This window comes from Zootermopsis nevadensis, unplaced genomic scaffold (genome assembly GCF_977971745.1).
Source record: "Zootermopsis nevadensis isolate Lab colony 2312 unplaced genomic scaffold, Znev_1.0 Znev_ptg000016l, whole genome shotgun sequence".
Lineage (NCBI taxonomy): Eukaryota > Metazoa > Arthropoda > Insecta > Blattodea > Termopsidae > Zootermopsis > Zootermopsis nevadensis.
This window is the reverse complement of record NW_028259148.1, coordinates 3,601,102-3,619,453: the sequence shown is the minus strand read 5'-3', so window position 1 is coordinate 3,619,453 and position 18,352 is coordinate 3,601,102. Positions and strand designations below refer to the sequence as shown.

The 18,352-nt window shown below is 38.7% G+C and overlaps 1 protein-coding gene across 1 annotated transcript in view; it reads right to left on the bottom strand.

The window, feature by feature from the left end:
• The window catches only part of LOC110839114 (uncharacterized), a 73,167-nt gene that overhangs the window by 26,069 nt on the left and 28,746 nt on the right, over positions 1 to 18,352 (bottom strand). The window lies entirely within an intron of this gene.

The following is an 18,352-nucleotide window of genomic DNA, read 5'->3' as shown; positions in this document are numbered from 1 at the left end:
AAAATAATAAATAATCTAATCTAATTGCTGTAAACCGATTGACCAAAGTACTCGGTGCATGTAGCACGCACGAAATAGATTATAAATAAGATTGCTAGGTACCCCTGGCTGGACATCGGTTACCCTGACTAAGATTTTTCGTGGTTTTTCACAGTTGGTACCTTAAATAAAGCCACGACTGCTTTATTAATCATCCTACCATTGAACGTTATGTAGTCTAAGGTATTGGTATTAAATATAACTAACTAACTAACTAACTAGATGGCTTACCGAACCCGAAGGTTCATCACCGAATTAACCAAAGCCCTCCACCGGACCCTGTCCTGGGCCAACAAAATCCAGTTTCCTTCAACTCCTATCTCGGATAGATCCCGCCTGAGATTATCCTCCCATCTACGTCTAGGTCTCCCCAGCGGTCTCTTCCCTTCAGGTTTCCCAACCAGTACCCGGTGCACACCTCTTGTCCCATCCATGCGCGCTACATGTCCCGCCCATCTCACTCTTCTCGACTTAATCACCCTCACAATACTGGGGGAGCAGTACAGATTTTTAAGCTCGTCATTGTGCAGTTTTCTCCACGCCCCATCGTCTTCCCTCTTAGGCCCAAATATCCTCCTCAACACCCGATTCTCAAACACCTGCAATCTGTGTTCCTCCCTCTGAGTGAGAGACCATGTTTCGCACCCATACAAAACAACAGGCAAGATTATTGTTTTGTATACTTTAATTTTCAGGTTCTTAGAAATCAGACGGGAAGACAAAATATTTTGGACTGAGAAGTAGCAAGCATTTCCGGAATTTAGTCTCCTCCTAACTTCCTCACAAGTATCATTTTGATTTGTTATTGTTGTTCCCAAATATTTGAACTTTGTAACCCTTTCAAAGGATTTATTAGCTACCCTAAGATAATTTTGCCCGCCTGTCTTCTGATGACGAGATACTAACATGTACTTAGTTTTTTCTGAATTTACTTCCAGCCCCACTTGTCTACCAGCCTCTAGTAAAACTTCTGCGTTCCTCTTTATTGTATTTATATCGTCCCCCAATAAATTAACATCATCAGCATATGCCAATAGCTGATGTGTCCCGTTCAATTGCAAACCCTCCTGCCTACCTTGGACCTTCCTGATGGCGTATTCTAGCGCAAAGTTAAAGAGCAAGGGAGACAAAGCATCTCCTTGTTTTAGACCGTTCTTGATGAGGAATGTCTCAGATACATATTTACCTACTCGAATTTTGCTGCAGGTTTCATTTAAGCACATTTTTATTAGACCCACTAGCTTCTTTGGTATACCAAATTCAATAAGAATATTATATAGCACTTCTCTCTTCACAGAGTCATAGGCTTTTTTGAAATCTATAAATAACTGATGTACAGTCCCACCGAACTCCCATTTTTTCTCTAGTATCTGACGAATGCAAAAGATCTGATCAATCGTTGATCTGTTTCGTCTGAACCCACACTGATGATCCCCAATAGTTTCATTCGCATATGGGGTTAATCTTGCCAAAAGAATGTTGGATAGAATTTTGTATGAGGTTGATAGCAGCGATATTCCTCGGTAATTACCACACTCAGTCTTGTCCCCCTTCTTATAAATAGGAATAATTATGGATTCCTTCCATTGATGTGGCATCTCTTCCTTATCCCAAATTAACTGAATAAGCTTATGGATCCTCATATGCAACCCTTTGCCACCTGCTTTAATTAATTCGGCCGGAATCTGATCAATTCCTGGAGATTTATAACTTTTCAACTTCCCAATGGCTAGTTCCACTTCATCTAAGCTAGGTTCTGGCACCAACAGTTCAGCTGTATGCATTTTAATCTGTCTAATATCACCAGTATCATGAACATTTAAGAGCTCGCTAAAGAAATTTTTCCACCTATTCACAATTTTTATTGGATCTGCAAGCAAATTGCCACTATCATCCTTTACCAAATTAGTCTGGGGTTGATATCCTTTCTTAAAGTTATTAATGCCTCTGTACAGGTCTCTGATGTTTTTTTCCTTATTATTTGTCTCAAGTTCAGCAATTTTGCCCTTCAGGTATTCCCTTTTCTTAGTCCTAAAGGTTCTACTAGCCTCACGTCTCACGTTACATAGATTATCCGCATTTGTTTTGTTTGGGTTCTGCAACCATTGAAATTTTGTTTGCTTCCTTCGATCTATTAATTTTGAACATTCTTCATCAAACCACGGTTTATTTTGCTTTCTCCTGTAGTATCCTAGTTTCTCTTTTGCTGAAATTTTGATGCAGTTTCTGACATTTTCCCACTCCCTGTTGATGTCCACACTTTCATTATCCTCATTTGTCTCTAAAATTTGAAACCTATTCGAAATTTCAACTTGATATTGTTCCTTTGCCTCTCCCTCACTTAATTTTTTCAAATCAAATCTTTCTGTGTCAAAATTTTGTTTAGTTCGTCTACTTACTGAAAGCCGCTCCCTCACTTTTGCTACCACCAGATAATGATCAGTGTCGCAATCTGCTCCTCTGAATGATCTCACATCAATTACATTTGTATTGGTATTAAATATAGCATAAATAAATAAATAAATTTGCATTCAGAAGTGTTCCTGTGATAGAATTGCCACCACTTATTCAGGGCATAAATATTGTCCACTGAATACGCGTAAAAGCAGTTTTGTGTGGTAGCCTACATCAAATATCAGGGGACATTAAAATCGAAGCGTCATTTTTGCACGCTTCGACACTCGCACTGTTCATTTCCCTCGTTTAAATTAGGCCCTCGGCTCTTTCCCCTTTCACGTACGGTCTACCGTAAGCCCACATGTTGGCTTGTATCAATAATATTGTAACAATTCCGTGTGTGTATATGTTCAAATACAGTTTCGTTGTTAATTATGGCACAGACCTGACGGGAACAGCGGGGTCCTGTTGTCTGATCAACAGGACTGAAACAAAGCTTGCCTTCAGGGATCGGTCGGTACAGCTGTTTCCCGATTGTGTTAAAAAAAAAAAGCTCTCTGAAATCAACCCATTGCTTCACTGTCGTCTAGCACGCACGATATGAAATATTTTGGAACGACGAAGGTCGATTTTTGAGTTGAATTAAATTCAATTCACAATGTTCTGTCTCCCATCTAAACATGTTTATTATTTGAATTTTCTCCCTATTCGTGGGTGTGAAACTTTGTCTATCACCTTAAGAGATTGTGAAGATTACTGTCTCCTGGAATGTAGCTTAGATGTATAACCTCCTGACGTTTCGGAGGTGCAACACAAATACTTCTGTACGCGTATGTGATTATGGACACATCTCATATTGAATGTACTCTCTTTTTTTTTTCCATTCAATGGACCAGAATAGTTTCTGCTTTTTCTCCCCTCTGTTTCTAAAAGGTACATAATCAGAGAACACATTAATAAATCTGTGGAATTTAAGTATAGAAACATTCTTGGGAATTTCAATATGATGATTAGGGCGGAGTTATAATTACTAATTTAGTTATTTTCGTTATTCATAAAACCGGTTGCATTTCGGGGATGTCGTACGCGTAGTGTTAGTTACAATTGGGGGGGGGGGGGGGGTTGGAAAGCTGGAAACACGCAAAACGGCCTGATAACAGGCTAACATTTTGTTTGAAGTGAGAAAAGGTAGCAGCTCCGTCCATTGTGACTGCCATAATGTGCTTCAGGGCTGCACGAAATGCTCCGAATAATTATTGTACTCATTCGGCAGGAAGTGCATCTACACGGACTTAAAGCGGAAAACGACTAATGATCGTTCCATCCGCCTTCTGGGAGTGACAAATGACGGTAGAAGTCCCTTTTCAATACCATGACTCTATGGAGTACAGTAATTTATTCGTTCAGTGGCTAATCGAAGGGGTATTGATAGGGGCCTCACACGGGTACCTTCCCGCGGTTTTAGGAACTTAATAATGATTTTTGGTCAAGAAATTCACCGTCTTTTATACTGACTGTTCAAAATATCTCTCTGCATTTTTCGCTTGTTTGGAAGTCTACAACAGTGGTATTCAACCTGGGGTACGCGAAGACATCTTAGGGGGTACGTGAAATTTAAAAAAAATATATATTATTTTATGATAAACACTGAATAAAGAGTAATGTAATTTATTTAATTTATTTTAGATGTTGATTATATAATATATATAACTCGAATTATACAACAACAACTTTGGGGGTACAAAGTTGAAGAGAAATTATATCTGGGGGTACGTGAAATTTTGAAAAAAATATTATTTTATGATAAACACTGAATAATCAGTAATGTAATTTATTTAATTTATTTTAGATGTAGATTATATACTACGTATAACTCGAATTATACACCAACAACTTTGGGGGTACAAAGTTGAAGAGAAATTATATCTGGGGGTACGTGAAATTTTGAAAAAAATATTATTTTATGATAAACACTGAATAATCAGTAATGTAATTTATTTAATTTATTTTAGATGTAGATTATTTACTACGTATAACTCGAATTATACAACAACAACTTTGGGGGTACAAAGTTGAAGGGAAATTATATCTGGTGGTACGTGAATTTTTAAAAAATATATTATTTTATGATAAACACTGAATAATCAGTAATGTAATTTATTTAATTTATTTTAGATGTAGATTATATACTACGTATAACTCGAATTATACACCAACAACTTTGGGGGTACAAAGTTGAAGAGAAATTATATCTGGGGGTACGTGAAATTTTGAAAAAAATATTATTTTATGATAAACACTGAATAATCAGTAATGTAATTTATTTAATTTATTTTAGATGTAGATTATTTACTACGTATAACTCGAATTATACAACAACAACTTTGGGGGTACAAAGTTGAAGAGAAATTATATCTGGGGGTACGCGAACAAAAAAGGTTGAATACCACTGGTCTACAACATGCAGGGATTTGTAACATAATTACTTTATTCCAGGCTGGTAGCATGGATTTATGAGTTATTTACAGTTGACATAACGTTACGTGAAAAATAATTATGTGTATAAAGGAAAGAACAATTCTAGTAGAGCATGTTTTTTTTTAAAAAAAATGTATTCCACTGTACAGAAACGTTTTGAACTTATAAAATCAGAAGTTCATTACTGTCTTCACAAAGCCCGATAACAGTCTACCATCCAGCGTGACATGAATTGAGTCCGTGTCCCAATATCTTGTTTCTTTAAGATCTGTCTTAATGTTATCTACCCGTCTATATCTAGATCTACCAAGAGTCTCTTCTGTAACCGATCTCCCTTTACTTTTATTTTGTTGGTTATTTGGTTGGGCGCCAGTGGACCTCTTGTCCACGAGAGATGGTTGTCCAGGGTAGCTCCAGCCAGCAGAACACGCAGTCTGTACACCCAGGTTGGTGTAACGGCCGGACTAACAATGATTCAGTGGACGCTTGATTGATGTCACTTTCTGGTGCATACGGCTTGTTTTAAATTTTGTGGGTTTATAATTTAGTAAAATTTCCAATATTAAAACTAAATTGTGGCGGAGCAGTTGCCACCGATTTGTTTGGTGTCCAAAGAACGAGTGCCTAGTGAAGTCTGCCCACACAAGAGACCCCTGGCTCCCAAAAACCCCGGGTACCTGCAGCACCTCGTTGTTAAGCCAAAAGGTTACACAAAGAGACATTCGTAGCTTAAACCGTAATACACCCAAACAAGTGAACAAAAGAGACCTTCATAAACATTCCACAAATATGCAGTCATTTCGACCGTTAGGGTCGGTCGACTACACCTCATTTAAGGTTTTTTAATGAAAATTTTGAATGAATTTGTCGTCTACCATGCTCTCGATTCTTTATTTTCAGAGATTACAATCCAGCTCCGTGTGTGATTTATTTTCTGGACCACCTGGATAGACTTGGATGATGTTGCGGGTTTATATCGGTATACGACTTAGTTTTCGTTCTGACGGAAGGAAATGTATTGAAGATAGAAGGCTATCTGGTAAAATGCGATATAGAAATGCTCTCATGCACTTGCCTAGAGTGACCTAACGGATACTAGCAGCGATTTCATTTTTACGCTCGGTTTAAATCAGGGGTGTGCAGACTAGATCTAAGAGTCGAAAGCGGAAAGTTGAAAATTGTAACCGACGCAGATTGGGGGGGGGGGGGGGGGTATATTAAAACGTATCACAAAGAAAATTGGTGCACAAAGATAATAATATCTCGTTTAAGATAAGGGTCCAGTGTCAAGAAATTTATTGATTATTTGAGCGTCTATCATATTTTCAAGAACGACTTTTTGCTGTATGGAGTTTGCAAAAAAAAAAATTAGATTCGAAAACTCACAAAAGCAGACACTTCTAACACTCCTTCTGCTATAATATTGCCAAGCTTATTTGTTGAACATATCCATTTTAAATGTTTTTCTTTCTTTATTCGCTCTAACGCAGTTCGACCTCGCATTATAAACAGGAAACAGCGATTTATTTTAAATTGATACGCATTTTGAAACTATTTTCAAGAGAATCCAAGTCGCAACTCACAGTTAATGCATCGTGATCGTTTAGCTTTAAGAGACATGTAAACATTTCGTAGAAGAGCCTTATGTCAGCAACCGACGTGACAAAGCCAGGCAGCCATCCAGGAACTGTCTTGTGCGCATTTATGAGCGGCAATCAGTTCAATGAAATTGACTTGGCAACGCATTCATAGAAACTGGCGTTCAGAGGCCATTTCGTGTTCATTTATTCTTAGCAGTTTTTGCGTCAGGATTGGACATTGTTTCCACACCAGATCAGGACAAGGTCGCTAAATGCCAGTCTTGTAAATCGCAACAAAAAAAAAGAAACTCCGAATGAAAACTGTGCTGTGCCAAAGTTAAGAATTCAAAATAACGACAGGCGAGGTGAGCGAGTTGTGTGATACATATGTAATGACAGTAAAAAAAATATCGACTACCTACAGACATTACTCATCTCTAGCGTCATTCTGCATTAACAAGTTTAGAATCCAACCTGCTGACGTAATTCTGTGTGTCTAAAATAATTTCTACGTGTCTCCATGAATACTTATAAATTATCTGAAACTTTTTGGACAGCCATTGAAGCCTCTGAGATTAAAAGTACCAAACGTCATTTCAGTCTGTATGGTTTTATTTGTTTTAATTCAAAATAGGTTGTTCTACATAATATGTAGTTTAAAACATTTCATTCTGTGAAATTATTCGTCTGTTTGAGCAAAAGATAATGGAGCAACCAATCAGTAACTTATATTAGGCATGGTTTTTCAAAAATGTTAAAAGGTATGAAATTGTATACCCTACCAACGTATGGAACACAGCCTATACTCTAGCGCAGTGATATTCAACCTTTTTCGTCCGCGTACCCCCAGATATAATTTCTCTTCAACTTTGTACCCCCAAAGTTGTTGGTGTATAATTCAAGTTATACATAGTATATAATCCACATATAAAATAAATTAAATAAATTACATTACTGATTATTCAGTGTTTATCATTAAATAATATATATATATATTTTAAAATTCATGTACCCCCTAAGATGTCTTCGCGTACCCCAGGTTGAATACCACTGGTTTAAAACACAGCCGAACAAAAATATAATACAACGGTAAAAACTGAAATCAGAAGCAGATCCACCCCCGTGTAATAGACTCTCGCAGCCTTCCCCATGACACTCGAGTCAAGGTCACCCTAGTTGCTAGGCCGCTGTGCAGGTGCGAACATGGCGTATTAACGAGCAGGACGTTACGAACATCACTTCGCATCGAAATCGTTTTGTTATCGTTCGTGAAGAATTCAGCAATTCGTATCCTGATAAACAGTTACAGAATAAGACACGGTTTACCGACTGGCAACAAAATTTCGGGTCTCGGGTGGTGTTTACGACAGGAAACGTGTCCGGGTTCGGGAAATATAAACAAGTGAGAGACCCTTTGCAACGTCGACGAAATACTGAAAAAAACAACTTATCTATTTGGTATGTTGTCATCGAAGCTTACGAGCACTACTGTAGTAGGGGACCATTTTAATTAAACGCCCTATGAAGCAAGGAGCACATGAGATTTGCTCTACTCGAATAGCTGCAAGCAGCTTTTCTCGGAATCTCTTATTGTTTTCCTGCTGATCCCTTATATCAGACTTGACGTGGGATAACTAGAAGACACGCATTTGTCCAATGGATTCTCCTGCCCAGTGTTTTGTACCGTGGAGTGGAGTCGTTTTGAAAAACTTACAGTCGCTCTTGGCTCAAGAAAGTCGCTGAGTTTTATGAATATCCCGTGTTTTATTACCATGGTCACAAAGACGCACCCTCGGATTCTGTCCTGAGCCATCCATTCTACACTCTAAACCAGTGGTATGCAACCTTTTTTGTTCGCGTACCCCCAGATGTACAGTAAAACCCCTCTAGTTGGACACCCCTATATCCTGGACACCCCTCTATATTGGACACTTTTAATTGGAACCGGCGAATATCCTATAATTTTACATGTCCACAATACCCTATATCTTGGACATCCCTTTATCCTGGAACTTGGTCACCCCTTTTGTTATAAGTTGGACAGGTTCATGTACTTAGCTTCACTGCTTTTATGGGAAACATTTACAGTTAGTATTTTGTTGTTTTGAATTTCCGACTGATGAATGCCTTCTACCTGAGGATTAGCTTATGGTTGAGGGTGTGACTTTGAACACATCATTGGAATGCATTGAAAGTGTATAGTTATTCCTTTGTTAAACCCTTCACTGTACTACAGTACATATTGCTGGTACAGTTTTAACTTTGTCAGTACAGTACAACCCTACTATAATGCGGGTCGCGGGGGTCAGGGGTAAACCAGCGTTATAGAGAAACCGCGTTATTACGGGAGTGCATCAGAATAATCGGTAGGTACAGTACTGATAGACTATCGTAATTTAAGAGTATACATACTTATTTAACTATGTTACGATTGATTTTTACGGAAAAAGTAATCAATAATTAATTTGGCTTGCATTTTAATATAATTTTGAGTTCTGTGTGAGGATAATTGATGAACTTTTTTTCTTTTTTGCTGCGCTATGGGGAACATGAGGTACCCGCGTTATATCTGGAACCGCGGTATAGCGAACCGCGTTATAGAGGGGTTGTAATATACTGTGCTTGCAACTGAGTTAACAGAAATTACAGTAGTTAGATTATGTAAGTAAATAGGTTACATTGTCGGTAAACGTAAAGTATGGTGCCCTTCCCTTTCAGCTTATCCATGCAAGTTTAATTTAGTGAAAACAAAATTTGTAAAAATTTAATTTACCCTTTTCATTTTTCTTATCAATAATTTCCTTTTTGGGAAGGGCTCCATAATACAATTACCACATTGTCATTACACCACAATTTTAAAGGATGATTTTCCCCTTTCCCTCTATCCTGGACACCTCTGTAAGTTGGACGCATTATCGTGGAACCGCAAGTGTCCAAGTTACAGAGGTTTTACTGTAATTTCTTTTCAACTTAGTACCCCCAAAGTTGTTGGTGTATGATTCAAGTTATACGTAGTATATAATCTACATCTAAAATAAATTAAACAAATTACATTACTGATTATTCAGTGTTTATCATAAAATAATATTTTTTTTAAAATTTCACGTACCCCCAGATATAATTTCTCTTCAACTTAGTACCCCCAAAGTTGTTGGTGTATGATTCAAGTTATACGTAGTATATAATCTACATCTAAAATAAATTAAACAAATTACATTACTCATTATTCAGTGTTTATCATAAAATAATATTTTTTTTAAAATTTCACGTACCCCCAGATATAATTTCTCTTCAACTTAGTACCCCCAAAGTTGTTGGTGTATGATTCAAGTTATACGTAGTATATAATCTACATCTAAAATAAATTAAACAAATTACATTACTCATTATTCAGTGTTTATCATAAAATAATATTTTTTTTAAAATTTCACGTACCCCCAGATATAATTTCTCTTCAACTTAGTACCCCCAAAGTTGTTGGTGTATGATTCAAGTTATACATAATATATAATCTACATTTAAAATAAATTAAATAAATTACATTACTGATTATTCAGTGTTTATCATAAAATAATATTTTTTTTAAAATTTCGCGTTAAGTTTAAGTTTGTCCCACTATACGCCATGTAGGCGTTTGGGGTGAGTGGAGGTATAGCTCCTCTCTTCCTTGACCTCGGCACTAGATGGGGGTGAGTGGTCAGCATCACGCCCCGGCCGGCTTTACCCCCGAGAAAGGACCCCGGTACCCATTGTAGAGGAGGCTGGGTGGGCCCCAGAGCCGGTCTGGACGCAGACGCTAGAGGAAAAATCCTCTGCCCCCGTTGGGGATCGAACCCCGGTCGTCCAGCCCGTAGCTAGTCACTATACTGATTATTCAGTGTTTATCATAAAATAATACTTTTTTTAAAATTTCACGTACCCCCAGATATAATTTCTCTTCAACTTTGTACCCCCAAAGTTGTTGGTGTATAATTCAAGTTATACATAGTATATAATCCACATTTAAAATAAATTAAATAAATTACATTACTCTTTATTCAGTGTTTATCATAAAATAATATTTTTTTTAAATTTCACGTACCCCCTAAGATGTCTTCGCGTACCCCAGGTTGAATACCACTGCTCTAAACCTGCTTGATTCTTCTTTTTTATAATCTTTATTGTGTTTCGATTTATTTTCGAAGAGTTATTGTCCCGTTTTGCCCCTATTTTATAGAATTTAATGAAAGCAAAATTATGTAATGAAGTTTTGAAAGTCTTGGACGCTGGGAACTATTTTACAGTCTTAACAGTGAGTGATTATTCATAAAAATTATAATGGCTCAGTGAACATTGTTTAATGAAGGTTCTTAGGCTGGATTCACACCAAAGCAACAAGCGATAGATGTCGCTTATGGAAATAGCACGCAATATTATGTGAGGCGTTCATACCAGAACAAATATCGATAATTTAATTGTGAATGTTGTAACCACTTATGAATGTAGATCCCAGTATAATAAAAACACAAAGTACAGACAGTGACGAACATTGTTGTTCACCTTGTAGGCTCCGTTATGCTTAACCACAACCTAGTCATTATACCAGTCCCTCCCTCCTTTTTACCACCCGCTGTTTTCTGAAATATTGTATTACTCCGCACAGACCAGTCTTCTCACAACCACACATCGCTTTGTACAAGATGCATAGATCTTTCGCTGATAATACTGAACACTCAGAAACAGCCCAACAGGCCGTGAACCTTTCCATTGGTTCACCAACCCTCGACAAGCTATTCAACTTGTATTTTTCTTTTTCCTTGAACGCTCCTAGATACAATATTTAAATTTATGGACACAAGACATTACAAAGGAAGCCTAGGTCTAATGGACAGATTTATGTTGAATACATCAACTAGCAAAACTATAACAATGGCTTTGAATGTAAACGTCTGGGGGTTAATAAAATAATTGAACAAGTATCCAGATGTTGGAGTCAGTGTTAGTCTAAACTTATGTGTTACTACCAAAATAAATATATAGCTATCGATATGGAACAGGGAACATTCGATCTCTTAAGGAACCAGACCTTATTCTGAAGCACTTAAAGTCTGCCCAGTCTCGGCTATCTTGTTTATTTACTCCTTGAATATTATCCTCTCATATTCGCCTCTTACTTCCAAGAGGTCTCTTCCCTTCAGATTTTCTTGTCAAAACCATGCACGAGTTTAGACGTTTAATTTTTTTTTCCGGTTAAATTAATCTGTTTCAAGCCGTAAAACTGACCGATACAATGATTATTATAGACACGTATCGCTTTCAGATGTTCTCATGTCACAAATATATCTGAATTTTTTTATGAAATTCTTCTCTCGACGGGTCATTGTCTCCCGTGTTTGTAGGCCACCCTGTTCTGAGGCGCGGGACGGCCACCCACGTGATATTCACATCACCCAGATGTTGCTTAACAAAGACTCGTGGTATCGCCATGACATAGTAAGGCGCTTGTATGCGGGGGGACACCTTACATTGTCTTCGCCCCAACGCGAGAACCAACCAACCAACCCGCCCGCTGCGGTACCTACGGGCCTCGTCTCACCTCCCATCCTCGCCGCCATAAATTTCTATATACACCTTCCCCGTCTCTCATTCATCATCTTCCATCCTTGCCTCCTGGTTCCAGGGTCTTCTATACCTATCCCCTCGTAAAAATTGTCTCACTGCCCTGATGAAGGAGGCAGTAAGTACCTCAGGAATGTCGGTGAACTTCTACCAGACTGCACGGCGCTACAACCCAGAAGACAGCCATCTTCGTGTTCAACCTCAAATCCTCCTCCTACATTTAGAATATTATTATTATTATCATCTGTGGCCTTGGCAGACCTTGGCCTCCTCCGACGTGGGAGGTTACTTGATTTATTTAGACATCTGGTACGACTCCTTGGACGAGTGATCAGCCCGTCAGAATAGCATAACACAGAAAGACTCAGACAAACATCAATGCTTTGAGTGGGATTCGAACCCATGGTCCTAGTGTCCAAGCTTATCTTTTTCTTTATTGAAATGTGGGAGTAAAAATACGATTAAAAGCTAAAAATTTGCAACGGTACAGAATTAGAAATGAAAGAGTAGAATCTACTGAACTCGCGTATCCCTTAGCACAACTCGAGGTCCCCCAAGGGTCCATGGACCCTCAGTAGAGAAACATTTCCACGCCGGTTAACCTGGAACGCGGGTACCCTTCAAGATGATCGAGTGTGGCCAACATCCTTCCAACGCTGGCAGCACACGATAAACGATTAATTACCATCTTGTCAGGGTCTCACAGCTGGAGTTTAATATATGACTTCGGGTTTCTGGGATAGGCCACGTCTCGCGCTTTGGAGGTTTACCAGCGTCTCGGCTAACACCACAAGTAATGCATTGATGGAGTTCACCAGGAAGACTGAGTCTCTAGTGACTGAGGAAAGGCAGGTAATACGTAGTGATTCACGTGTTTTGTTATTACACCGACAGAGATACAAACCATAAAATCCCGAGTTTCTATTTGTTCAATAAGCACTTTTATATTGGTCCAGGTTTCATCGCTGTAACAAGAGGACGCCGTTTGAGTATACAGACACTTATCAAATACTTACGTAATTTTCGAATTTGTATTTCTTTGTAATTTAGATTCGTCTAAACATCTTACGGAGTTGAATTTGTATTTTCGTAATAAAAGGCAAATATGTCAGCAAAGAGATGAGAAATGCTTACAAAATTGTGGTTTGAAACTCTGAAGGAAAGAATTCACTGAAAAGACCTAGGCGTAGATAACAGGACAATATTAAAGTGTGGGAAGGTGTGATTTTATTTCATTTTTCTCAAGATAACGCTTTTCATAAAAAAACGGGGAATATTTTAATTCGCTAAGCGACTGTTAGCTTTTCATGTGGGATCCTGCTCTGTGACGTTGCTTAGAAGTTTGTTGCGTTGACCAGAAATACAGTTTATCGCGACATAATGTTTGAAAATACAATTCTGCGTACAAAATTTGTAAGATTTCTTTGTAAAGAAGAAAAATCATATTTAAAAATATATTTTCACGGCGACTTAAGCCGGATTACTGCCAAAAACACCAATAGAAAACCGACCGCGTGACTCCAGACGTCCGCCAAACGCAGGTTCCCCCAGGCCCATCGCATTTATTCCTACCGCATCGCAAGAACGACGCACTCGTCCACTCAAGCGAGACGGACATCAACAGATTTCTTCGTAAACGTAATTTCATTTATTACGATCAAGGAGAAGGTGACTGAATATTGGTGGTACAACTTCTTGGAAAACGGCCTTTGAATAACGAAGACTGATAGACTCGTATGAGGAAAGGATATTACGTCGTGTGGAATGAATGAGAGTGGACGTTAAACCTTGGAGTTCTGACTCCTGCAGTGCAGGGTTTTTTACCGCGCGCAAAGCTGTGAGCTTGAACTGCGCCACAGTACGAGGTGCGATCGGAAAGTTTCTAGACTGCGCGTATAAAAACCCGTACACTTATTTCAGGTATTAAATTCATCCATCACCCTCCAAGTAGTTCCCCTGGGAGTGAACACAACGATCCCAGCGCCGCTGCTAAGCCTGGAAGCATCCCTGGAAATCTTTCTTTGTCAGCCTGTCAAGCACCATCTGCGATTCTGCCTGAATCTCTTCTATCGTCTCAAATCTCCTTCCCTTTAGCTGAATTTTCATCTTTGGGAAGAGGAAGAAGTCACACGGAGCTTAGAAAGGAAGTTGGGGTCGGTTCTTGCAAGATCTTTGAGCTCCTGACAAACGAGAAGTCGATTCTGCTTCTGGTCCTCAGACAGGATGCGTCGCATGTGGAGTTCTTCCTTTAGAATCAGCTGACAGGTCCCATAGCCTATCCCAACAATGTCGCACAAGTCGTTGATGGTACGACGTCGATCTTCGTGAATGGCCTGCCGAATCTTCGTAACATTTTCGGGCGTTGTTCTCGAAGATGGTCGTCCAGAACGCTCGTCATCATCGACAGAGGTTCGGCCATTTTTAAAACGTGAATGCCACACAAAAGTTTGTGCACGACCCATTGCGGACTCCCCAAATGCTTGCTTTAGCATTTCATAGGTTTCCGTAGCCGTTTTGGCGAGTCTTTGGCAAAATTTGATGCACACGCCATTCCGAAATCGCAGGAGGGTCGGTGTAATGCACTACCAAAACGCCCGTAACTAAGAAACAAATGCTAATTCGATGATGCCGGCTGGCACACTGATTCACTATGAATGTAGGCCGCACCCCCTAAAGACAGAAGCTCGTAATACATCCGGTTCGCCCTCTATTGACACAGTCTTGAAACTTTCCGATCGGACCTCGTAAGAGGGTAAGGGAAGATAGAAATGGCAAAGGGGGATACTGCTGGCCACTAACAAGAAAGCTCGGAGATACCTTGCGATCTCAGTGAAGGTGTCACGCCGAAACTTTGTGGAAAGCTCGAACCTGTACCAACATTGTACCTCCCCCATTTGCTACAACGTAGGTTTCTAGTTAATTACATTTTCTAGATTAATTAATGCTGTTTGACTGAAATTGAATCTGTGTGTAACGTTTCAATTTCGATCGAGTGAATCCCCTGTCTATTGAGCCAAGTCCTCATGCATAAAACATGCGGATATTTGTAATGAGGACATAGAAGACTGGAAACCGAGGGACGGCCAATCCCTGCTGGAATGGACCAAGCCAACAGTTGAATTGTACCCCATGCAAAGCTGGTCTGCCAATTAATCGCGTGCCTAGCGGGTGGTTTTCTATGGCTATTATTGATCTGACATCATCACATTTTCTGCCACACAGCTTATTCGCTCTTGTTATTTTATAATATGCTTCGTGGATAAAAATCCACAACATAAAATAGCCTTATCGGCCCTTGAAACGCTGGTGGACAACCACCACACCACACGGCGATACAACCCAGAAGAGATGTTGGTCTTTTGGGAAATATCACAGTGTGGACTTGTAGATAGACTTCAACGCTTCGAAGGAACATACTGCCTTCATATTCGTGACATCTCTGAAGTTGGAGGCGGTATGCTCCTCCGAAACGTCGGTATCTACCTACTAGTCAACATGGCGTTATAAACCAGGAGACCAACGTCGACAGAGACTTTATCCGACTTCTTCGTTGTCTTTCCATCTCTTTCTTGGTCTTTCAAGTGACTGTTTTTCAACAGTATCCTCCATGTCCGCACTCATCCTTTGTATTTCGTATACCAACTGCATTTCCGGTCCACCGTATCCGCCCAGGTTTCATTATCCTGACATTTCTGCAGCCTCCTGTGACGTTCATAAGCTGAGTAATGAATGTACTCCAAGATTCTTCTCGCTATTTGCCCAAGTGCTACGCAGTTTATATCTGAAACGCATTCAGATTTCTTTGGATGTTTAGACGACAGTCCGTGGTCGGTGGAATGGAACGAAAGTGTCATTTTATCTTAATGAGAATTCAAAATGTACATTGAGGAAGAGGATCTCGCACGTCACAGGCAGACATTCTTCCACTCTGTCTTCACGGTTGTGATAAGCTTGCGATATCGATTCTGTGACGTAAAGTTCGTGCTCTGTGCCTTCTGTGCACTTGAAAACTTTACCACGATGTAACCACTGGGTTCATTTGTGTTGTCAGAAGTGTTCGGCAGATCCAAGCAAGTGCCTTCCAGCGCAGAGAACAAGTTTCTTTTTCGAAGGCAGACATTTTATTCCAGTTTTCGTATTTTGTGTCATTCTAAGATAATGATTCCTATGCGTATCCTTCTTTAATGACTGTCTGCAATTTCGTCTGAACATTTTTCTAGACAGAAAAATACATAGTGTGTCCCAAAAACATTTATACCATTATAATATGCAATATTAATCTTGTCAGCCACTCGCTCACTGCCAACTTTGCCACGAAGCTAAAGGTGGTCATTTTGAACACCTACTCTAGATTCGCTAATTCACGAAGTTCATTAACATGTTTTTTTTTTGGGGGGGGGGGATACTCTGTCTTTAATATCTGTATTCCATCCCAGTAAATAACGTTTAAACCATCCCCAGCAATACCAAGGTTCAAGTCTGCGAGAATTTATGAGGTCTCGTGTTCAAATCATTACCCACAGACCAGCTTTTTTGATGGAGGATTTCGTGATTTTCCTCTGTCTCCCCGGACAGATGTCGGAAGAGTGCTTTAAATTAGAAAGTTATTTCTTCCTAAAAATAAACAACACCGACTTCCCCTCCACATTAGTTTTTTTTTAAACTCTGACGTGATGCAAAATTGTTAAGTCCATATCTGCAGTGAACATGTCATAATTGATGTTAAAAGTTAATTTTCAATCATGTTACCAAAATCTTGTTGACTAATGAAATCGTATTACAAAAGCTAAATGCGGGAACATTGCATGCGATTGACAGTTTTTAATTTTCCTTGATCGTTAGACGAGCCGGCAAATATCTAGGATTTTATTAAATCCTATTTCGTGGAAGCGGTTATCGAGAAACGGAATGTCACAACCCCCCCCCCCCCCAATTACGCGTAAGGATATGTGCAGCCAGCGTTACAACACGTGGCTAATTACAGATACAGACAGACCCCTCTGTGGCTCGTGTCTCATATGTCAGAGGCTAATTATAACCTGAGGTCTACTTCGCATTTGCAGACACTTCTTGTGTTCGACAAACATAAAGCGTACACATTTGAGAACACAAGTTCGTGGTTTGTCAGATTTGTTTCTTTTGTTATTTATATATCACTTTGTTCATTATAACTAATAACTAACTCCGTGTAGTAGAACCTCTCATGAGAAGCTATTAGTCGCTAAGATAATCAATAAATGTCCTGGCTTTCATGGAACCCGAAAGTTGAGCTGGCCTCAGATCCGGCCCTGAGGACTTTCTCAACCAGGAGGGAGCCCAGCAGTTAGGTTTTCTGCCCTCTCTCCCTTTTTATCTTATGACGAAAGCAGAAAGCAGCTTTGGAAACGTCGTTATTTTATGGTTTAGTTTTTTTTTGACGATGGATAATGGCCAAAAGAAGAATTTTAGATTTTGTTTTAAGTAGCCTGGGAGTTTTGATGAGTACCGAATAACCAAGGTCATGAAGAGCAATGGTATTCAACCTTTTTTGTTCGCGTACCCCCAGATATAATTTCTCTTCAACTTTGTACCCCCAAAGTCGTTGGTGTATAATTCAAGTTATACATAGTATATAATCTACGTCTAAAATAAATTAAATAAATTACATTACTGATTATTCAGTGTTTATCATAAAATAATATTTTTTTTAAAATTTCACGTACCCCCAGATATAATTTCTCTTCAACTTTGTACCCCCAAAGTTGTTGGTGTATAATTCAAGTTATACATAGTATATAATCTACGTCTAAAATAAATTAAATAAATTACATTACTGATTATTCAGTGTTTATCATAAAATAATATTTTTTTTAAAATTTCACGTACCCCCAGATATAATTTCTCTTCAACTTTGTACCCCCAAAGTTGTTGGTGTATAATTCAAGTTATACATAGTATATAATCTACGTCTAAAATAAATTAAATAAATTACATTACTGATTATTCAGTGTTTATCATAAAATAATATTTTTTTTAAAATTTCACGTACCCCCAGATATAATTTCTCTTCAACTTTGTACCCCCAAAGTTGTTGGTGTATAATTCAAGTTATACATAGTATATAATCTACATCTAAAATAAATTAAATAAATTACATTACTGATTATTCAGTGTTTATCATAAAATAATATTTTTTTTAAATTTCACGTACCCCCTAAGATGTCTTCGCGTACCCCCAGATATAATTTCTCTTCAACTTTGTACCCCCAAAGTTGTTGGTG